The following is an 11833-nucleotide window of genomic DNA, read 5'->3' as shown; positions in this document are numbered from 1 at the left end:
TGAGTATATTTACCATATGAGTGTATTCACCGTACGAGTGCAGTCACCATATGAGTATATTTACCAGACGAGTGTATTCACCGTACGAGTGCAGTCACCATATGAGTATATTTACCAGAGGAGTGTATTCACCGTACGAGTGCAGTCACCATATGAGTATATTTACCAGAGGAGTGTATTCACCGTACGAGTGCAGTCACCATATGAGTATATTTACCAGACGAGTGTATTCACCGTACGAGTGCAGTCACCATATGAGTATATTTGCCATATGAGTGTATTCACCGTATGAGTGTATTCACTGTACAAGTGGATTTACCGTACGAGTGGATTTACCATATGAGTGTATTTACCGTGTGAGTGTATTTACCATACAAGTGTATTGACCATACGAGTGTATTCACTGTATGAGTGTATTCAGCATGTGAGTGTATTTACCGGACGAGTGTATTCACCATGCAGGTGTATTTACCGGACGATTGTATTTAAGTTGTGAGTGTATTTACCGTGTGAGTGTATTTACCATACGAGTGCATTTACCTTACGAGTGTATTTACCATACGAGTGTATTCACTGTATGGGTGTATTCACCATGCGAGTTTATTTACCGGACGAGTGTATTCACCATACGAGTGCATTTACCATACAAGTGTATCACCGTATGAGTGTATTTACCATACGAGTGCATTTACCTTACGAGTGTATTTACCATACGAGTGTATTCACTGTATGAGTGTATTCACCATGCGAGTTTATTTACCGGACGAGTGTATTCACCATACGAGTGCATTTACCATACAAGTGTATCACCGTATGAGTGTATTCACCATACGAGTGTATTCACCGTACGAGTGTATTTACCGTACGAGTGTATTTACCGTGCGAGTGCATTTACCATACAAGTGTATTGACCATACGAGTGTATTCACCATACGAGTGTATTCACCATGCGAGTGTATCACCGTATGAGTGTATTCACCATACGAGTGCATTTACCATACGAGTGCATTCACTGCATGAGTATTCACTGTATGAGTATTCATTAGTATTCACTGTATGAGTGTATTTACCATACGAGTGTATTTGCCATACGAGTGTATTTCCTGAATGAGTGTATTACCAGATGAGTGTATTTACCGTACGAGTGTATTCACTGCATGAGTGTATTTACCATACGAGTGTATTTACCATACGAGTGTATTCACCATACGAGTGTATTCACCGCATGAGTGTATTTACCGTATGAGTGTATTTACCACACGAGTGTATTCACCATACGAGTGTATTCACCGCATGAGTGTATTTACCGTATGAGTGTATTTACCATACAAGTGTATTCACTGTATGAGTGTATTTACTGTATGAATGTATTCACCATATGAGTGTATTTACCGTATGAGTGGATTTACCATACGAGTGTATTCACCATACCAGTGTATTTACCGTACGATTGTATTTACTGTACGAGTGTATTCACCGTATGAGTGTATTTACCGTACGAGTGTAATTCCCATACGAGTGTATTCACTGCATGAATGTATTTACCATACGAGTGTATTTACCATACGAGTGTATTTACTGTACGAGTGTATTCACCATATCACTGTATTTACCAGACGAGTGTATTCACTGTATGAGTGTATTCACCTAACGATTGTATTTGCTATAATGAGTGTATTCACCATACGAGTGTATTCACCATACCAGTGTATTTACCGTACGATTGTATTTGCTGTACGAGTGTATTCACCGTATGAGTGTATTTACCGTACGAGTGTATTTACCATACGAGTGTATTCACTGTATGAGTGTATTCACCATGCGAGTTTATTTACCGGACGAGTGTATTCACCATACGAGTGCATTTACCATACAAGTGTATCACCGTATGAGTGTATTTACCATACGAGTGCATTTACCTTACGAGTGTATTTACCATACGAGTGTATTCACTGTATGAGTGTATTCACCATGCGAGTTTATTTACCGGACGAGTGTATTCACCATACGAGTGCATTTACCATACAAGTGTATCACCGTATGAGTGTATTCACCATACGAGTGTATTCACCGTACGAGTGTATTTACCGTACGAGTGTATTTACCGTGCGAGTGCATTTACCATACAAGTGTATTGACCATACGAGTGTATTCACCATACGAGTGTATTCACCATGCGAGTGTATCACCGTATGAGTGTATTCACCATACGAGTGCATTTACCATACGAGTGCATTCACTGCATGAGTATTCACTGTATGAGTATTCATTAGTATTCACTGTATGAGTGTATTTACCATACGAGTGTATTTGCCATACGAGTGTATTTCCTGAATGAGTGTATTACCAGATGAGTGTATTTACCGTACGAGTGTATTCACTGCATGAGTGTATTTACCATACGAGTGTATTTACCATACGAGTGTATTCACCATACGAGTGTATTCACCGCATGAGTGTATTTACCGTATGAGTGTATTTACCACACGAGTGTATTCACCATACGAGTGTATTCACCGCATGAGTGTATTTACCGTATGAGTGTATTTACCATACAAGTGTATTCACTGTATGAGTGTATTTACTGTATGAATGTATTCACCATATGAGTGTATTTACCGTATGAGTGGATTTACCATACGAGTGTATTCACCATACCAGTGTATTTACCGTACGATTGTATTTACTGTACGAGTGTATTCACCGTATGAGTGTATTTACCGTACGAGTGTAATTCCCATACGAGTGTATTCACTGCATGAATGTATTTACCATACGAGTGTATTTACCATACGAGTGTATTTACTGTACGAGTGTATTCACCATATCACTGTATTTACCAGACGAGTGTATTCACTGTATGAGTGTATTCACCTAACGATTGTATTTGCTATAATGAGTGTATTCACCATACGAGTGTATTCACCATACCAGTGTATTTACCGTACGATTGTATTTGCTGTACGAGTGTATTCACCGTATGAGTGTATTTACCGTACGAGTGTATTTCCCATACGAGTGTATTCACTGCATGAATGTATTTACCATACGAGTGTATTTACCATACGAGTGTATTTACTGTACGAGTGCATTCACCATATCACTGTATTTACCAGACGAGTGTATTCACTGTATGAGTGTATTCACCTTACGATTGTATTTGCTATATGAGTGTATTCACCATATGACTGTATTTACCAGACGAGTGTATTCATTGTATGAATGTATTCACCATATGAGTGTATTTACCATATGAGTGTATTTACCGTATGAGTGTATTTACCGTGCGAGTGTATTTACCGTGCGAGTGTATTTACCGTGCGAGTGTATTTACCGTGCGAGTGTATTTACCGTACGAGTGTATTTGCCATACGACTGTATCCACTCTGAGTGTATTCACGATTCGAGTGTATTCTCAGTCCGAATGCATGCTTACAGTACGAGTGCAGTCACCGCACGAGTACACCCCGAACGCGTTTCCTCGCATTTCGTACTTTTCCTTCCTCTCCAACACCAAACACAAACACTCTCAGATAAAACAACTTGAGATTGAATCCGAGAACACCACTCCAATGGTTGTTTCAAACACCACTCCAGTGGTTGTTTCAAACACCACTCCAGTGGTTGTTTCAAACACCACTCCAGTGGTTGTTTCAAACACCACTCCAGTGGTTGTTTCAAACACCACTCCAGTGGTTGTTTCAATCACCACTCCAGTGGTTGTTTCAATCACCACTCCAGTGGTTGTTTCAATCACCACTCCAGTGGTTGTTTCAATCACCACTCCAGTGGTTGTTTCAATCACCACTCCAATGGTTGTTTCAAACACCACTCCAATGGTTGTTTCAATCACCACTCCAGTGGTTGTTTCAATCACCACTCCAATGGTTGTTTCAAACACCACTCCAATGGTTGCTTCAAACACCATTCCAACTCTTCCTCAAGATCACCCGATTCTCCATCGCTCTTGTTCTCCTCTGGACCGATCTGCACGTCCGTTGCAGTTCGAGGGACATTTGAATCACAGACGTTCGAGTGAGTTAAAAATCACAATTGATGCTTCATCGGGAGTTTGAATAATATGCACAACGGACTTTTCGTCCTCCTTTTAGTCTCTTTCAAATGGGAAACGTCGGGTTTTAAAGTCGCCGTGCTATCGGCTCCACGTGCCGGCTGGAATGAACTCCGCGCCGGGTTTAAGCAGTCACCACCGAGCGAGGCGCTGGCACGCAGCCAAACCTCACGACTCGCACCCCTTCTTCCTCTCATCCACCTCCCTGCTGCTCGCTCGGCCTCCTCCTCCTCCTCCCCCCCCCCATCCTCTCTCGCTCGCCCGGGCGGCGCGCCAATCAATACGTTAAGCTGCCATTCATCAATATGGAACGCAGCAGCTCGGAATCGCGTCTCTCTCCCCCCGGGGGCAAACCTTCCTACCCGACGCCGCACGCACGGACTCAACGGCAGCACACGCGGACACAATCGCCTCCAGCCTTTCCCGGCCCCCCACCACCACCGCCCTCCTCCTCCTCCTCCTCGTCGTCCTCCTCTCCACGAGCCCCACCGCCGCCTGCGCGCCTTTTTTTATCGCACGCACGAACGCAAAGTGCCTTTTCAGGTCTTTGTGTCCATCGCCGCCCGCTCTTAAAAAGCGCTCGCCAAGCCCCGCTCAGTGCGGACCCCTCTTCGAGCCCGAGTCAATTTTGAAGCGTGCTCCATCGCCTGTCTCCACTCACACGCATCTTCCTTCGTCGCCAGACGCGCCTCCGTCCCCAAGACGTGAAGTCACATTGTGTGACGTCTTTTAAAGGTCGTGCGTCGTGCGGGCACGATGCGCCGTCTCTAGTCTATAACCGACGCGCTCGTCCCTCTTCTGTCCGCCCCTGAGATCGTGCGCATAAGATCATGGAACTCTCAAACGAGCTGACATAACACACCAAACACAGACGGACCCTTCCAATCACACTGGCAACCTGGTTCGAGCATAAGGGGACGTCCGCCCTTGGGATATCATCTTGTTTACGGATGCGTCGTCCGGTCCCCGCTCCACCTTATCTCACTACATCCTTGTCTATCTAACTCAAGCGAGTGTGTGTGTGTGTGTGTGTGTGTGTGTGTGTGTGTGTGTGTGTGTGTGTGTGTGTGTGTGTGTGTGTGTGTGTGTGTGTGTACATATTTAAGTTTATCCCGACAACATGAAGACTTTAAATCGGGACCATGACCTGTTTTTCTTCCACCATTCCATTTACTCGACTCCAATAGAACAGATCAAGACTTTACAGCCACAGACCCCTTCCACAGATGATAATGATAATAATAATAATAATAATAATTCATCATAGTAATAATAATAATGATGATAGGTATCATACATTCGTACTATTTTGCAGAATGGCGGTGCTCCGAAAGCAGTTTCTCCACGAGGGTGAGAATCCAGACTCGGACGAAGGAAGTCAAGGCAGGAATTTGCAATTTGTTCAGAATGCCGGCGATAACTCGTCCTCCATTCGCCAAAGACGCCGTGTGATCTTCAACGTCCAACGAGGAACACTGACTGGCAGGTGGACCACCCCGTATACCGGACCCGGTTCCAACTCGAGCTCAAAAGCTCAGGGGCGAGTGTGTATACCTGTAGGCTATCCTGCCAGGCGAAATAATTATGGACATCAATTTTTTCTTTTTAACAAAACGAAGACATTGCGTCATCAATGGAGATTACGTCATCGGCGGTCATAATTCAAAACACAAACGAAGTCATGCCTGCTTGGAATAAATATATATATATATATATATATATATATATATATATATATATATATATATATATATATATATATATATTCAGGGGGCTGCAAAAGTAGGTATACAGTAAGAATTATACCAGTATTACCAGTATTATAAAAGATTCATTTAATTTGAACATTTGAGGGATTAATATGATTATTATTAATATGTTTACTATTGTTTTGGTTATTATTGATATGCTTGTATAATCAATAAAATACGTTTTGTGCGCACGTTTTGTTTTTCATGACTGTATACCTACTTTTGCAGCCTCCTGTATATACAGGGTGTCCATAAAGTCTCTTTATAATTTATACCGTCTTGATGTGCTTCGTGCAACTAATGGTGCCCATGTAGAAGTGTATTCAATGAGGCAAAAAAAATTTCAATATCTCCTCCTCATTTTGTAATAATTTCCACAGGTTTATCTATTCATTGGCTTTTTGTAATAATTTTTTTTAAATTGTAAAGACACTTTATGGACACCCTGTATATTTGTGTAACAAGCAGTCAAGTATCCTGCAGCTTCGCAGCCTGGGTACAGCACAGAGGTCAAACACCTCGTTATTAAAGGAGGGACCGATGATGTCATCACTCGCCGTTGAGTGGAGTTCCTAACGTTTTATTGGGAGTACGGGAACTCGTTAAACAAGGGACCAAAATTTATCGCAAAATAAAGTCCAATATACATTGATGCTTGTTGGCATAAATTGCATCACATCCGGTGTGTTCATTGGAAAGTTTTAAATCACGACCAACGCACTATCAGGCAGGTGGACGTTTGATCCCCGGTTGGACCAAGAGTACGCGTCGTCGTCCTCGCAGCCACCAAGTGCTCCTAATGAGGCAGGCGGATATTTTTGAAATCGGGAGACTCTCTCCACCCCCCTTTCCCCCACCCACCCCACCCCCGGTCCTCCTCTCCCCGCCATTCCCCCAATTCGTGTGCGAGATGAAAACGTCGGCGTCGAGTTTAAACGCCACGAACGAACAGACCCGCATACCTCTCCCGAGCGCAGACCGTCCCGCACTCACTCATTCACGCACGTAAAGGACCCGGCAGACCCGGAGCGTGTCGAAATGGATGAAACGCACATTTTTCTCATAACGCCCGCAACGCCCGCAGGTCACTTTCGCTTGATCTATGGAAAGCGAAGCCGGCCTGGCGGAGCGCGCATTTTGCAGCACCCCAAGTTTAGAGTCGCTGAAAGAAATAACGCAATTAGTCACCGCTCGCTGCCGATCCCGCCTTCTTATCTCAATTAGCATTTTTAAGCGCGCGCGATTAACGCGGAAAATTGAACTGCCATTTTCGCGACCCCCAGCCCCCTCTTTTGCGCAGCAACAAAAGCCGCACCTCCCCGTGCCCCCCCTTTCTCTCGCTATCCTTCCTTTGTGTTCACCCGCCCTCCTACTGCGCGGAGGCTTCAAAGAGCGAACGGTCCGGGCTGTCTCCCCACTCGCAACCCTCCCACCACTCTCCGCGCTGTGCTCCGAAGCTATCCACCTCCTCCCTCGAGATTTCCAAACCGCTTTTGCCAGGTCAAATCCCGTCGCTAATGGCAGCCCCTCGCTCGAAAGCGGGCCGGGTTTGAAAGGGGTGAAGGGGTGTATATATATATATATATATATATATATATATATATATATATATATATATATATATATATATATATATATATATATATATATATATATATATATATATCCAGGAGGTCGCTGGCTCGAATCTTGATCGAGTCATAGCTTTAAAAAATGGTATGTGCTGCTTCCTTGCTTGATGCCCAGCATTTAAAAAGACAGCAGAGACAACGCTGGAAAGGCAATGGCAAACCACCTCGTATAAGCTTTGCCAAGAAACTGCGTTGGCAGCACCAACGTTCTGTAAAGAGTATGGTACATCAAATGAAACAATATATATATCCCACTTTCTCGTCCTCATAGTCCTCTATACCTCCTTGGTCGAGCACGTATTTCTGGGTTCGCTCCGAAATGCGTGCAAACAGCGCTTCTCCCCCCCCCCTCCCCCAACCGCGTCCCTCGTCCACAAGTGCAGTGCAAGCCTCCAACGCACTCCGAAATTCCAAGACCACTGTTGCTGCGTTTGAAGGGGCTCTGTATATTTTATGAGCTCCTTCCCGAGTCTCTCCTGCTTCCCGAGGCAGCTGAGCGACCGTTTTGCTTTAACTCCATGAGCCACAGCCTCGCGTTTTGTTCGGGTTTCTCATTTGCTCTTGTGACCGAAAAGCTTGTTGGAGAATTATTCGAAGAACAGAGCTGCGAGCACATGGGTTTGTCTCTGCTCTCGCCTTGCCATCCACCAGAACCCCACAACAAATGTATTTTTTTCAGTTTGAAATAATTCTAATTAGTGGTTTATTTTTTTCTTTGTTCTTGGATTTCAACCTGGAGGGGGCAGATTCCTCGGCTATGAACTCAGAGGGGAACGCCAATACGATAACTTGAAAGTGCTGGGAAAATAAGCATCTTTCTTCATCTGTAATATACAAATGGTACATGTGGCTTCTTTGCTTGACACTCAGCATTTAAAAAGGAGAGAGCACAAACAACGCTGGAAAGGCAATGGCAAACTACCCAGTATAAACCTTGCCAATAAACTTATTCCGCAGCACCAACATTCTGGAAAAGAGTACGTTCTTTCAAACAACACACACACACACACACACACACACACACACACACACACACACACACACACACACACACACACACACACACACACACACACACACACACTTATGTTTGTGGGGTACATGGAGGAATTTTATAGTAAAGGTAGGAATGTACAGTGGAGCATGGCCCGTGTACGAGAAGGCGATATGTCGATGTAAATTAAGTAATGAAAAGTGTGAGCTTAAGTTGTGACGTGTCATCACACAGGGGTAGTGCTGTGTCAACTCAGTTGGGCATAAGACTAGTTTCTCCCAGAATGTGATTGCCCGCCCGTGACCTTTTCCTACGTTTTTGCATTTACAAAGCCGGATATAAAAAGGAACCATGTTCTTCCAACAACAACAATAACAACAGAGTCGAACGTTTCCGAGCAGGCAAAAATCCCATCTTCTCGGCTTTGGACCGGCAGACCGCCCCCCCGAAGCTGATTGGTCGGTGTGATGTCAGGAGGATGATGGTGCAGAGACGGTGGTCAGAACACGTAGGACCTCTCTGGCTTCTCCTCGACAAGGTCAAGAAGGCTGTGTGATTCTTGTTGTTTGTGAGACGTGAATTTGCTTGGCAGGGACAGGACGCTGACCGTTGTCTGATCGGTTGGGTCATGAAGTTTGCATGCTTTGAGACAAGGAGAAGGGGCTACAGAGACAAGACGGAAGTTGCAAGAAATGCGTGAGGCTCTGTTCCCTCTCGACACGACGAAACAGCAGCGCAATTCTTGTTGTTCGTGCTGGGTGAATTTGCTCATGTGCTGGAGCAAGACGCTAGTCATTGACTGTTTGACTGGGTGGTGATGTTTGTACACTTTGAGGACAAGGAGCGAGGAAGAGGTGTGCATCTCTTGGCCTTACCCCGGAGCCTCAGCAATCGCCTTGTTGTTTGATCAGTGAGAAAGGCGGCACCATTTGTTGTGAGCGGGCCTGGTGCTGAGAGAGGAACAGTGTGGCAGTCAAGATCGTGAGAAGAAACGATACAGCGGTTTGTGAGCCCTGGCGTTGAAGACCACCACATTTATTACCTCAATTACGTAGCCACAAGGAGCGACTTGGCACCATTTTGGTGCGGTTTCCTGCGCAGTGGCTTTGAGGCTCGATGACTGAGGCTCCTAAAGGTCATCTCTGGACACAAGCTGAGTACCAGCATAAAAGGGGGATTTTCATTTATTTTTACCTTCCCCTTGTCTGTGCTTGCAACAGAGTGGAGATGTCTCAAATGAGGATCTAGTTTTACCTCACACTTTGATATATTTTCATGATCACTCGTCATTTTCATAATAATTCGTCGACGTATTTTTCTTGAACCATTATTTGTAATAATTCCTTGTGTTTGTTCGTTTTGGGTTGTTTGTTCGTTAAACCCATGTGCCTACATTCTGGTAGTGCTCTGCTGCCTTCCATCTGGTATGCGCCCTCACCACACTCCATCCAGTGCGCTCCATAATGCCCAAGGATTGCGGCTGTTCGCCTCCAAGTTAAAACTGTCCGGTTGTCCGTCCAGGTCGGTGTTAACCACCGTGGACACGATGATGATGATGATGATATATATATATATATATATATATATATATATATATATATATATATATATATATATATATATATATATATATATATATATATATATATATATATATATATATATATATATATATATATATATATATATATATATATATATATATATATATATATATATATATTGTTGCGGATCCGGGGTGGCAGGATTCTCACCCGACTCTTGGCGCCACCCTCAACACCACCGTCTCCGGGGTTTATAACGCCAGCCGGCTCAGCACAGGCCTCGGGTCATGCGTCTTCAATCGCGATACCAACGTAATCCTTGTACCTTACCAGTTGGGGAAATAGAACCCCTGGTTACAGACTGGTTGTGTCAGATGCCGAGCGTTTTCTGCCAGTCTGTAACCATTTTGGTTTTATTTGCCAATCGAACGGATCGTTCCTCGACGCGACACAAATTAATCCATAGCGGCAACTTCATACGAACCAACCAGATTTATTGGGGAACATCGTGGAACACGACACAAGCAAAACATTCACGACAATGTTTTTATAAACAATCTTTAACCCGTTATTAACTAGGGAACTACGGATTACAGGTTTCGAGGGGGTCCCCACCGAGATATGCCTTATACAACACGTGCAGACAATAGACAGACAGACAGCACGCATGCAAGACAGAGTACTTGGTGATGTCCCATGGACGAGAGTAAAGTGTCAAAAAGCATGATTGTCGCTCCTAACAAGCGGATGCCCACGGATTCCAGCCCCCAGCTCAAATTCGAACACGCCGCGTGGCGAGACGGCGCTCACCTTTCTTTTCCGCACCGCACGTGGTCTCCGCACACTCTGACCCCACGTAAGGTCGACGGCACAAGACCGTCAGATCAACGATGGGCCTCAGCTGATTTCTCTCAAGGTCCAGCATGCAAATCCAGGCCTGGCCTGTTCACCAGACAAGGACCAAATCGAGGTGCCGGGCTCCGGGAAGCGAATCGGCAAACGTGTCGAGCCGTGAGGTGAGCAAGGACCGTCAGAGGCTCCGTCGTTTCCTCTCTTGTCTTCCCGCCTCGAAGCCCGACTTCTCAACTCTGTCCTCTCAGTTTCTTTCTCTGCAGAATCACCTTTTCTTTCCTTCTCTACGCTCGCCTCTCAAAGCCGACCGCCATGTCTCTCACGGCAGAATCACCTCCTCATAAGAGTCAATCGCCGACTCGACGTGCAGGCCACCTCTCCCACTGCCCAAAAAGGCAGACTCGATGTGCAGGCAGCCTCTCTTACTGCCAAAAATGTAGACTCGGCGCGCTTAGGTTCAGCATCTCTCCTGCTCATTCAGGGGTCACGATGGGCCTCAGCTGATTCTTGGCGAAGGATCCTCAGAACGGTGCTCTTATGAATGTTTGTCTCGGCAAAAAGTCGTCAAATCGATTTTTTTGGACTCTGAACGACCACCTGTCTCACCATTTACACATTTTCTTTACTACGACCTGTCCTCTTCCGACCACTGTGACCCTTGTGAAGGTCACAGATGGTTCCCACATTGGCAAACTTTGCGATGGTGCACTTTATTGTCCAAAAGTTTGGTGCATGGCACAAGTGGATACCGAAAAGTCTCGAGTAAAGACGTTGCACCTGTATGACACTTTTCGTCTGGTGGCAAAGTTCAACAATTTTCGTCCGTTGTTGTACGGTCAGTCTTGGCATTTTTCTGGCGCTTGCTTGGTATCAAAATAAACTTCAGGGTCTATGCAACAAGAAATGAAGCATTAGTGACAAAATTACTGCTTTTTTAGGATCAAACGAAGTATTCTAAAGTTGTATATATTTTGGGACACCATATATAT

The 11833-nt window shown here is 44.8% G+C and overlaps 1 long non-coding RNA gene across 1 annotated transcript in view; it reads left to right on the top strand.

The window, feature by feature from the left end:
• Positions 1-5750, top strand: part of LOC147026135 (uncharacterized) — a 9561-nt gene extending 3811 nt beyond the window's left edge. Inside the window, exon 3 of the long non-coding RNA XR_015058125.1 lies at positions 5388-5750. This is a non-coding gene — a long non-coding RNA (uncharacterized LOC147026135). The remainder of the gene's footprint in view (positions 1-5387) is intronic.
• Positions 5751-11833: the final 6083 nt, after the last annotated feature.

The sequence above is a fragment of the Eptatretus burgeri genome, chromosome 5, assembly GCF_056783735.1.
Source record: "Eptatretus burgeri isolate ZD-2024b chromosome 5, Ebu_testis_v1, whole genome shotgun sequence".
Taxonomy (NCBI): domain Eukaryota; kingdom Metazoa; phylum Chordata; class Myxini; order Myxiniformes; family Myxinidae; genus Eptatretus; species Eptatretus burgeri.
The sequence above is the reverse complement of the archived record's forward strand: the minus strand, read 5'-3'. Positions and strand labels throughout refer to the sequence as shown.